The sequence below is a fragment of the Syngnathus acus genome, chromosome 17 (assembly GCF_901709675.1).
Source record: "Syngnathus acus chromosome 17, fSynAcu1.2, whole genome shotgun sequence".
Classification (NCBI taxonomy): Eukaryota; Metazoa; Chordata; class Actinopteri; order Syngnathiformes; family Syngnathidae; genus Syngnathus; species Syngnathus acus.
Window position 1 is genome coordinate 10,670,888 of NC_051102.1, and position 12,528 is coordinate 10,683,415.

Below are 12,528 nucleotides of genomic sequence, written 5' to 3' on the forward strand. Positions count from 1 at the left end.
GCAATGAATAACAGCATATTGGACAAGTTTATAGAGAAATCCAGAATGATGACCTGCTTCACACCTCTCCCACAAACTGACAATAAGAATTCACCTTGTTAAAGCAATTACCATGGGATGTAAAGAATATGTCATGCTTGTGTTACACTTAAATGTTCATGACATATAATGTGCAGGAGTTTGCAAAAACAACCTCTCAGTGATGGCACAAACAATTTGCTTGTTTTCACTGGCGGCCAGAAAAGTTCTTGAAGCTTTCGTACTTAGGCAGAGGAGTCTTCTGCAGGGCAGCGTGCAGCTTCATCAAACATTCCGTCAGGGATTTTACTCTTCAATGGAATAATCAATTAGCTATTACCAGCACCACTTTTTAGACTAATTGATCAAGCTCCCTAATAAGTCTTATCTGTATGCTGACTCATTTTGAAGTTTTTCATAATGCATGATGGAAATATGATGATGTGTACTACTCATTATTTTGAAGCAGAATTATTCAAGTTTGAGTGGAAAACAATTTCAATCTTTTGAACATTTGGATTGTTAAATGTGATTGACCTAGTTGGAATAGACTGTTAAGCTTCTGTTAATACCCAGACGGAGGCTGATATTCTGGTTAGTGAATTCTCTTTAAGGTTTCTCGCTGGCACAGGCTTATAACTACTTTTTTTTTACATCATTTTTTTTTTTTCTTCAAGTTTCAATATAAAATATTTCTGAGCTCAAGACCCTAATAGTACTATATCCATAATTTGGGGCACATGAACGCAAACAATACATTTATTTAACGAGTAGATTTTGTGCATCCAAATTTTCAAATGATCTTCAGTCAAATATTTATAATGACAGTTCTGTCTTTATAAAGGCATTTGATGAATACAGTGGGACTATTTGTAGATAGGGAGCCACAAATATTGAAAATCCATGTGTAACTGATGGCCATTATGAATGCATTGGGAAAAAAATGAACCTCAGAAAATATTGACTAAGCAGAAATAAACTGCCAATAAGTATTTTCTACAAAAAAACTTGGTTGTCCCCCTGAATAAAATGTCAAGTCAAATATACATTGTAATCACAGATGTCTCAAGGAGCCCACAGTTGACAATCATTCTCGACATCTCTTGAGAAAAAAAAATATATATATATATATATATAATATGCAAAATATATGCACAATATACAATAGTGTAGCATGTAAAAGCTAAAGTATGTAACTGAATTCTTTATGTGCATTTCCCTAAATACCTCACCCACATTACTTGCATCTTGGTCACTCTCTTCACGGAGATTGTGGAGGAAAAGAAAATTGTGATGCTAATTACCGGTAATTCCATGATTAAAATGAGCACCGCATGACTAACAGGGAGACAACTAGTATGTTGAATATTTCAAATTGTATGGACAACCACAGCATCATGTAGTGCATGTTGAGTCAAGAGGAGGCTTGGCAAAGTATGACAAGTCGGCAGCTTGTCTCCAGTGCAGCCGACTCCTGGCTTTAGTGCCAAAATTGGACTAATGATGTCCTGCGGTGGGCCTAGTGCTTGTCAAATTGAACCGCCTTCAAAGATTGGCTTTTGGAATGCAAAAGTTTCTTGGAGGAAATCCGGGCTTACTCTGATCACTGCGGTGGATGAGACCTCAAGTTGGCAAAAAAATTCTTCGGCTTCCATGATGACTAACTCTATTTTTGCATCTTGCAATTTTTTGGGTGTGTGCATTTTTTTTTCCAATTTCTTTTGCTCTGCCTCCATAGTTGAATGCTTCTGTTCGTTTCTTTCTGTGTTCACACACCATCAAAGCCAGTCATCCCCATTCCGCTCAATTACACGCAGAGGCTTAAAATAAATAAAAAAATTCAAATAAAAAACAGACCGTGTCAGATCTCGCCTTCGTGTCTCCCAAGGTCAGTATTGCTGATTCCTTGTGACATTTACAAGAAGGAGAGGATTACATTGGGGCATACAAAGGAGCTATCAGCTGTTTTATGATCGCTTTAACAAGATGAAAAAGCGCGTCCTGCTTTGTGGGCATCAAGCTTGATTCCAGGAACTAAATGGGTTTGTTATGTGAACACTTTTGGAAATGATCAAGGGACTTCTTATACCCTAGAGGAGGTCGAAAAGTAGGCTAGCGTAGATTGTTTTCAGTGAGATGGAAAACGGTGGGATCTTTTCAGAAGCTTCCTTTGGGTCTCATTATTAAATGCCATACATGTTGCAAATGTGTTTGGACAGCCAAATAGTTTTTGATGCATCAGCCCTGAGTTTCATTCCATGTTGATTTCAAATGACTCGGAAAGAAATAAAAGTTTAATCTCAGCTTCATCCATATCAAATGAGCTTTTAAAAGCTAAAAGCTTCTTTTGAACAGGTTCTGTGTGACAAATATTCAGCAGAGCAAAGGAAGGTTTTTCAGTGTATTATTTAAAATTATTCAAAGATTATTTGACGCCGCTCTCCCAGAAATATCACGGGATTTGTGTTATTCTCTATTGACTGTATTTTCAATAGTTGGCCATATTTCCCACTAGCATTTCATAAGCCGTAATGTTGAACTGACATCCAAAGTGTGTTAACAAGATGGATGTAAGAATTTAGAAAAAGGGGAGTTTGTATTCCACATCAGCTCACTGCCTGATTAGTTTCTTAATTATGGCAAAGCGCTGTTGCGGACAACACGCCTAGATAATTGTCAGAATGTAAGCAAGCGTGTTGGGTCTCAAATCACATTTCAGACTATCATGGTCTTGTTACAAAGCCGCGGCATTGATGAGATCTTGTGTGGCTTCCAGCAATCCGTAGGGAAATTAGAATGATGGGACGTTCACGGTGTCGTCTTGCTTTGTAGCGAGGGCACTGTTGACGGGCAGAGCTGGAATCTAATAACCAAGTCATTTATTCAGATATATTTTCCCATGTTTACGATGTCTGAATAATTTATGGCGGCATCTAGTGCGTTGCTCAATTCCCTACGGGATGAATTGAAAGATACTCTTAGCATTGTATCTAAGAATAAAAGCTCACCTAATTCAATATAGATGGCCTTGGTTTATTATGTAGCAACTCTGAAAGTGGGTTATATGAAATAACCAGTTTGAGTGGAAAGTAACTAAGTAACGCCGATATCAAATGTTTTTTCCCTTATCGCGTGTTTGTTGAGTTCCTCTGTTTATGTCTTGTCAGCAAACCTTATTTTCTTGAGCAATTACCAAAGTGAACTTTAGGCAAGACATCAGTGCATTGAAAGAAAAACAATGGGGGCAAGCAGACTTTTCACATCGAAAAAATGTAAAAACAAATATGACCCAGTTCTTGCCGGTGCATGGGAAAACAAGATCCTAATATCCCTTTTGAGAAAATCTGGCGCTCCATTGTGTGCTGAAGCTCAAGCGTCAGTATTTACCCAATTAAAGACAGTTTTGCTTGTAGTGTTAGCACTTTGATGAAATAGCACTAACAGAGCAAAATTGAAGTACAAGAAAAAAAGACTACATAACATCCAAATGACTTTTGGGTTGTGGAGTGAGACAGGTGTCAGTCCAAATATTAACCAATGGAAACACAAATGAAGCAAAAGCGGTCATATTCAAAGTTAGAATTGGCAAAGTAGTTTGGCTATTTTTCGCTCATGGATATTGCCGTATTTCCCATATTTGATACCTTTCACACGATTCTCAAACTAACCCTTGCAATTGTATGTGAAAATCCCAGATTCAAATCAACTTACCGTAATTTTCGGACTATAAGTCGCGTTTTTTTCCCATAGTTTGGGTGGGGGGGCGACTTATACTCAGGAGCGATTTATATACATATATATGGGTTTTTTTCACTTTTTTGGGCATTTTATGTCTGGTGCGACTTATACTCCGGTGCGACTTATAGTCCGAAAATTACGGTAGTTTGAAATGAATGTCATGCAGATTTTAAAAACACAAGCAGTGATAATGAGACAGTAGGATCTTCATTTCCAATCTGCAACGTGCTTGAAGAGAATAGCTCAATTTGAAAAGTTCACTTCATCTTAGGAAGATCTTGACTTTAAGCCGAAGCCCTTAATTAAAAATAAAATGATGATTCAGAACCACAGGGTAGTCAAATGTCACTCTTTGAATGTGTGTGCTTGGGGAAATGTCAACATCTGATGTCTCCCCTGCACCAATCCTTGAGATTGGGGCTGTCAAAGGGTAAAAGTTCAATTGATTTCCCGGTGACAGTTAAAAGAGCTCTTGTTTACGCTTCATAACTTCACGCACAAATACCCAGATGCCCCCTGCAAACTTGCGCCCCTGCAAACTTGGGTTCTTCTACAAGAGACATGGGTGCCATTTTGAATTTTGATGAGCTTTTCAGACAGCCTTGACTTGCCAACGCTGCCACAGAAATATATTGAAGGAATGTCACCCTCCCAGGGGTGTGATGGAGGTGAAGATAAATGGTCTGGCAGTTGACTACATAGGTAGCTCTGATAAGATCAGTGTCATTTTATGTGCAGAGGAGTCGGGCATGGTGCAGAGAGCATCGTGAGTAGTCTGATCAGCACCCAGTCATAAATAGGTCTAATGACTTCATTGGATAAGAGAAAAGTAGGCAGGCATTGCTAAGCACTTGTTTTGTCAATTCTGATGTGTAAAATTCATAGACTCGCAAAACGTGTGTTAAATTGTCAAAGACGACAATCGAGGAAAACAAAGGGAAAGCGGGTGATAAATAAAACTCGGGGGAAAACCCAGAGACAAAGTGTGGAAACAAAGGAGTGGGAATCAGCATGGTCATGATTCAAAATGGAATTACTGTAAGAGTGAGTGGAGAGTATTCGCAGCATAATGTCTTGAGGAGGTACAATTCTGTTGATTTATTTTGATGATGTATTGATTGATTGATTGATTGGTTTTTATTTGACTTATTTATTTATTTACTGACTTACTTTTTGATACCACAGCAGATCACCTAAATTGCAGTTGTGGGCAATTTACCAACTCAATGAATGGAAAGCATGCTTCTTCCAGAACATGCTCGGCTTACCTGGAACATCATTCCTCCTCAGTGGACATCATTGTGTTACTATCTTTATACAATAACGCTAAGGATATCAGTCATTGACATCGAGTCGCGTACCCTTGACCCCTAATCCAAACATATAAATGCATAAATCTATTGTGTCATCAGACCTTGACCTTTACTCGACCCTGGTCCTAACCAGTATTTTATTCACCACAAATCAGTTAGACCCCACATGTATCGTTGTCACAGCTGCTGCGGTCACGAATTATGTCCCCAATGAACTGGTCTTTGGTCTAAAATGTGTTCCACAATCACACCACACCACACATGCACACGCACACACAGACTCCCGCAGTGTGTGCACACTCTGTACCCTTGTGTGGCGTATCGTATGCACTCCCCATCTGTTCCCGCTTTAAACATCCTCGGCAGCACACAAACGTTTTAGTCAGTGTGGCAAGACAGTGTCGGTGTTGACAAATCCCACTTGTCAAGCCTTTCCATTCTCTACCCTTACGTGAGCTATATTAAATGGTTTCACTTGGTAGTTAAATTAAAAATAAATGTGTATGGAGTGAGATTTGCACCTGCTGGACTGAGTGTCACTCATTTTCTCACCTTTTCATTTGCTTGCAATGCAACATTGTGCATAAATATTAACGAAACAGACTTTTTGTCATTAAGCTAAATACCGTCTTAGTTGAAGGAGGGAATATTGCTGTGCCGTAATGAATTTGAGTTAAATGGCAAAACTAATAGATGACACGCTTGTTGAGTTAAGAGGGAGGCTTGTGGCTCGGCACTCTCGTTCCTTGTCTTCCCGTCCGTCCGTCCGTCCGTCCGTCCCGTGAGCACGTGCTGACGTTTGCCATTGTTTGCAATGGCACGATAAGGGCCGGAAAGCTGCCACTCGTTAAAATGCATGAAAGTAAGTCCTGAGGGCAAGTGCAACAAAGCGTGAAGGAGGAAAGAGACAACGTGATGGAAGGATGGAAAGGCTAATGGAAAGAAAGGAAAAGGGGAAAGCTAATGGCTTGACAGTGATAATCAGGCGTAGTGAAACACACGTCAATTTCACACAGAGTTGACTTGATGCTGGGAAATTGAACGGAGCAGGTTTTCATTGCTTTTTACAACTTGGTGCAGATTGACGCATACACCTTTCTATATTCCATATACCGTAATTTTCGGACTATAAGTCGCGGTTTTTTTCATAGTTTGGGTGGGGGGGCGACTTATACTCAGGAGCGACTTATATATGTTTTTTTTCACAACTTTTTACTTGATCATTAACACATCACTTACTTACAAGTATAGTTGACCACTTCACATGTTATTTTTAGTATAGTTGATCACTTCACATGCTTGGATATCTTTATCTTGAACATATTCAAAACATGAAAAATAGAGAGAAAAAATCAAATAAAGTAATTAACACTTTAAAGCGCCATATCCTCTGGACATGTCCTCTGTCACCAGGATGACATAAAGGACGAGAAATTTGATCGATGGATTTAATGATTTGGAGTGACACAAATGGTTTGATAATATTGTTGTTTATGTGATAGTTATTTAAAATATAGTTTATATATCGTTGTATGGGCCTGTGGAATAATTTGAACTACGGCGCGGCACACGGCATTGTTGACAAAGGACGATCGATGGATTTAATGAATTGGAGTGACACAGATGGTTTTATAAACGTGTTATTTATGTAATAGTTTTTTTTAAATAACAGGCCCGTTCTCAGCTCTTCGTTTGGGTTTATGTCACGTTAGCATACCTATCGTTTAGCCTGTTGTTGCTCGTTCATGACTGTTCTTGGTGTTGGATTTTGTCGAATAAATTGCCCCCCCAAATGCGAGTTATACTCCGGAGCGACTTATATATGTTTTTTTTCACATTTTTGGGCATTTTATGGCTGGTGCGACTTATACTCCGGTGCGACTTATAGTCCGAAAATTACGGTAGACATGGCGATAAAGTAAGAGTTCCATTGAGATAAGTCAAAAAAGATTTTTATTCTATGTAATTGCATTTTTAGCAGGTAGCACAACAACAGACATTTTGGAAATGCCTATCTGAGTGTCAAGCAAAACGATGGGGATTTGTTTGTATTCGTACTAAAGACAATAAATAAAAATGCTATAAGTGTGTAGAAGTGCACTCTGAATATGCAAATGCCTCCTTGCCGACTCCACGTGACAACACTCGCACGGTGTTAAACAGTCTCTCAAATAGCGCATGTGCATTTATATAAGCCTCCTCCTCTTGGGGGTAGACATTGTTCAGGCAAGAAAAGCTTTTCTCGACACAAATTGCTCCCTCGTATCAAAACGCACAGTTGGGCCTTCCATTGCAAAGCCTTTGCCCCGGAGTCAATGGTGGCGCATTACAAACGTCTGCTTGGATACATTCCCCTATGGCTGGGTGGGAGTGCTGCTGCATTGTCTGCGTCCTATAAGAGCATGGGCGTTAAGTAGCAGGTCAATTGTTCTCATGGGTTGTAGCTTTTTGTTCATTAGCCCCTTTCTCTCCCTGAGCTTCCTCCTCGCATCCATCCGCATGCAGCATCGTTCGAGCTCCATTAAATGGGCAACTGCTGTGTGCAATCCAAACACAGCGTTTCTCTTCAATGGGATTTTCTCCCTCAATCCAATACAGCCTTTGAGGGGAGAATTCATCGTGCAGTAATCGCCGCATGCAACAAATTGTTTCCAATAGACCTACAATTGAGGTAGTCCAAGAGGGTCTTAAATTCTCCACACTTTTCCCAGATCCTCTGCTTCTTTACTTAGCAGCGCTGAGGAAAAGCTGGGAAATGGAAACCTTCATTAAACCCAACAAATGGAGCCAATTTTCTCCGAGTAGAATCTATTAGCTCACTTAGTAGAAATGAAGTGAATACATCACATGTATATTTTACAGCAACAGACTTGGCCTTTGCTCTCAAAGAACACAGTAGATGTCCCCATTTTGTATTTTTGGTCTTGCTTCATCTGACCTGGCAAGGGAGCGTGCCCTCTCACGCAGAATAATAGGAGTTCAAGCCATTTTCCTTTTTGCCGAGGCATCAGTGAGCCACGGAGGCGATTTCCATGTTAATGGGATCTTTCCATCCTGACTTCCTGCCTGTTAAACACATACACAAGTCCACTTGTTCAGCGGTCCTTGAACGCTCACATCTTTGGCTCCTCCTATTGGAAAGTTACCTTTCATCCTCAACTTGTTTACTTCTTCTCTGACTTTCACTCTCTTCCCTCCATGGAGCTTGATGAATGGAGTCGCCGGACTGAGAGCGACACATCCCAACAGGGTATTGTGGTCCACTGCGAGCTGCTGGCCATCATTGTATGACTTTTCTTCATGTGTATTTGCTTTCAATGAACCTGCCTTTAGTTTTCTGTATTTTGCTTTCAGTAGAATTGGCTGAAATTGTACAATTGCCTCATGTGGCAATGCAGTCAAGCATTTGACCCCTAACCCATGCGACCTTTAGGGTAGGGCTGGTCGATTATGGGGGGGGGGGTATTAATCACGATTATTTTTGGTTAATAATTAAAATGATGATGATTTAGTTTTTGGTACAAATCAAGAAAAGGTTTAATTGAAAAAAATATTGTGACTTTTTTTTTAAACACTATAATATGTCGACTATATACCGTAATTTTCGGACTATAAGTCGCACCGGAGTATAAGTCGCACCAGCTATAAAATGCCCAAAAAAGTGAAAAAAACCCATATATATGTATATAAGTCGCTCCTGAGTATAAGTCGCCCCCCCACCCAAACTATGAAAAAAAACCGCGACTTATAGTCCGAAAATTACGGTAATGTAGTTCCTTTTGGACCAAGCAACATTTATAAAATGAATTAGTTTAAAATTAATATGTCTAAATCCAAGTTACATTTCTAGTAAAAATATTTTTAAAAAAAAGACTTGGTCATAAAACTTGCTCGCAAGGTCTCTATTTTTTAAAAGTGAAGACAATTTGTAATTTTAGTAATGACCAAATTTGTCTTCATAAAATAATGCAGCGGGCCGTATCTGGCCCCCGGGTCTTGAGTTTGATATAGATGCTCTATGCCAACATACTCACAAAGGGCATCTTTAAACACTTTCACTCCTGACCCTTCTCTCCCACCCATCCAAACATCTCCTTCCTTGGGATATGCTAAGTGGCTCCATCCATTACAAGGTCTCAGTCAGACAAACAGCAGTGGGTAAACTGCTCCTCTCCAGAGGTGCACAACGACCCATCTCCGTTTTGCTGCCTCATCCCTTTAAACATTTAAAAGCGTGCAATGATAAATATTCTTTTGCTCCTTTCTCATGAATCATGAATCCACCTCAACCGTGTAAACACATGATTATTCAATGCATTGCTGTAAAGAGAACTTTTAGGATGGGATGTCAGTCTGGAACCCGGTGGGGGGGGGGGGGCTATTGGCTTCCAGCTGTTTACTGTGACCAAGAAGATGACTACTATGTATGTTGTTTTGGCATGGAAATTTCAAGCTGAAGGACGGACGGTCTATCCTGAATATGACCTCACTCGGAGTAGTAAATAAACTGCTACTAGTGTTCCAAACCAATCATGAATTCAACAACAGGATGCCGAGTGTGAGGAGACAATCTTGTATGCATGTAAATGTTCATCTCGCTGCACCTGCATTTTTTTTTTTTTTTTTTTATCCCGCAGAATCGTGCCAAGGCTCCCGCGTGGTATAACATGTTCTAAAGCTCTGCACTGGCAATTAGAGATTTCACTTCCCAGCGGGCTCAGAGAATGCAATTTTAGATAAAATACGCAACAGAAAGTAGATAGTTTGGAAAATAGTTTGGCAAACTAATTTAACATGGTAAACATATAGAAATGCAGAAAATTGCTTATGTTTTCCTACGTTATTCATAATCTGTCTATCAAAACAGCAACTGTTTTAATTTGTGCAAAATGACATCGTCTCCATTCACAAAGCATTAAGACTATTTTTACTGTTTGGAATTTTAATTTAATCCTTTGATAGACTAATTTGATTTTTGTTGCCTTGAGACAGCAACATTGCCATTTTATGTGTATTGCTATGTCTCAAAACGAATCCATGCATCCTAATCTGCTCAAATCAGCTGCCGTCAGGTAAAATGGTGTTAATTGAACTCGACCTCTCCATCGCTTGTTCTGTAAAGTACAGCGCAATGAGGGAAAGTGTTGTGATCTTCAGAACGGTTGACAAATTTCTTGAAGCGCTGTTGCATGATCGCTCGCTAATGATAACGATGTCGAATCAAAACATTTCGTTATTAAGCGCTCGTTTCCGATAATTAGAATTCTTTAATTAGGTTTCCATCTTCAGGGCTAAATTAAGATATTGAGCAAATAAAAACGAATTAAAATGGAGCTTGCCAATAAGGGCAAATCCTTTCATTTTCTCTATACACTATGAGCTCCATTAATCGAATGATTCAAGCGCTTCTTAGCATCATTTTAGCTCTCTTCATTCCTGTCATTTTCTCCGTCTCACTCACAGGCCGGTGTTGTATTTTCTCCCTTTCAGCTCTGGCCAAATCTCTCTCTTGCGTACGTCTCTTCTTACTTCTCTCAGGTGGAGGCGGAGAGTCGAAACGGTTTAAGCCTGTCACAGACGGTTCTTTCTTCTTCTTGGTCACATCAGTCACTCATTCAGTCCGCCATCCTACCACTTTGTCATTTAGCATCAAGGCCCTTCTGAGCCAGTCAAGTTTTTTAAAAGCCTTTTAGCCATCCATCCAAGCGTTCATCCAGCCATCCATTCATCAACACTCGTGAAGGATGGCAATGCGACGAAGGAAAAGCGATTCCGACATGAAGTGATTTTACATCAGTCGCTGGGTTGTTGACATTCGAGCACAATCAATATCAACAGAGCCCATGTATTACTCATATAGAAAAGTATAATCGTGAGCGCAATTTGTTTCTGGACCCTGGTTGACCTCCATTTTATGAGGATTTCAGAGCAAGGTTTTTCACATTGGAAGGAATGAAAATGAAAAAAATTGCAGAGTCAAACTGTCACCAGAAGTGTACTGCAAATATTTTTCATTCACGACCCAAAATAAGTTAACCACTGGAAATATTGCAACTTTCTACTTCCGCCTTATACTTACTAAACACTCCTAATATGGTAGGTTTGCAAAAAAAAAATCCCATAATCCCAGGCCAATCATACAGTAAATGAAATAGATTAATTAAAGAAAAATAAAAAATTAAAAAGTAAATATAAAAAATAATAGAGTCAATAGAAAATTTCTCTTGGAGAATGTGTTTTCCAAATCCCCCCAAATATCATTTATTCAGGATACTGAGTGCATATTTGGATCCCAATGCATCAGAAAAGCACGTGATTGTTGATCAGACTTGCTTGAGCTTCAGATTACAACCAATCAAATGATAACAAATGATTCAATATTTATAACTCCAAGACACCAAGTTGTTTGCAATCAGCGCGAACTCCAAGTCACCACCAGCATCCAGAAATGCTTCAGTGGGCAAAGCGAATATAGGTGCCCGTACGTCAGCATGAGTCAGCTGAGTCCACGACAACAGTAATCGTCTGTCACTGGCAGCTGAAATGATTCCAAATGCGCAATGTATGTTCCACCATCACAGGGGTGCGAGACTTCCTAGTCTCGAGTGGAAAAAAGAAAAGCTGCTTCCATCTTTAGGAGATTCTGACAGGGATCGGATAGTTCATGGAAGGATCTGCGCAGCCTGAACGGTGCACACTTTTTCAGAGCTTAACACACGGGAGAATATTCTCCTGTTCACTGGAACTCCCGACCTGATGTATTGTATTTCTTCACAGAGTTATAGAAGAAAGAGTTATTTGAGTTATCCAAGCAGCGTACACTACTCCTGGTCCTCAGGGGAGACTCTATGGCAGATCAGAAGAGATATATAACATTTTCACAATTTGATGGCCCTCTCCAGGGTTTCTGGCACGTTGGATCCACCTGAAACATCCTAATTATATTTCCCAAAGCATGAACTGCTTTGAGTTTTCTGAGACTTTATGAAGGATTGCTCAGAACAGAATTGCTATTGTTCCTGATCGTGTCGTCCTGGTACTGTATCTTGTTTTCATGTCACCGCCTGACGCTCATTGTTCAAGATTCAAAGGAATTTCTGTTTAGGGGTTGGGACGGTCATATTTAATTTAGTATGGGTGCTTAATTAAGTGGCTATAAACAGACGAAAGGACACACAGAGGCCCATTTTCAGTTTCATCCGACTGCAAGTGACGGCGGAAAAGAGCCCCGTAATGACATCCGGATGCTCTGCAACACAAGGCAAGCAAGATAAATAGCCATGTTTTATATTGCTTTGCTTGGAAAGTGAGAAAGAAAAGTGACTCTTCTTCATTATTAAAGCTAATAGCATTGCAATAGAAGTCAAAGTCTTATCCACACGCTCCAGAAATGAAATCATGTCTGGGCAGAGAATGGAGTTGTCATCTCTCATTTTGTTGCCCAACTGATCAGACACTC

At 39.8% G+C, this 12,528-nt stretch overlaps 1 protein-coding gene across 3 annotated transcripts in view; it reads left to right on the forward strand.

The window, feature by feature from the left end:
- The window catches only part of LOC119136751, a 97,330-nt gene that overhangs the window by 63,434 nt on the left and 21,368 nt on the right, over positions 1-12,528 (forward strand). The gene's annotated exons all lie outside the window — the stretch shown is intronic.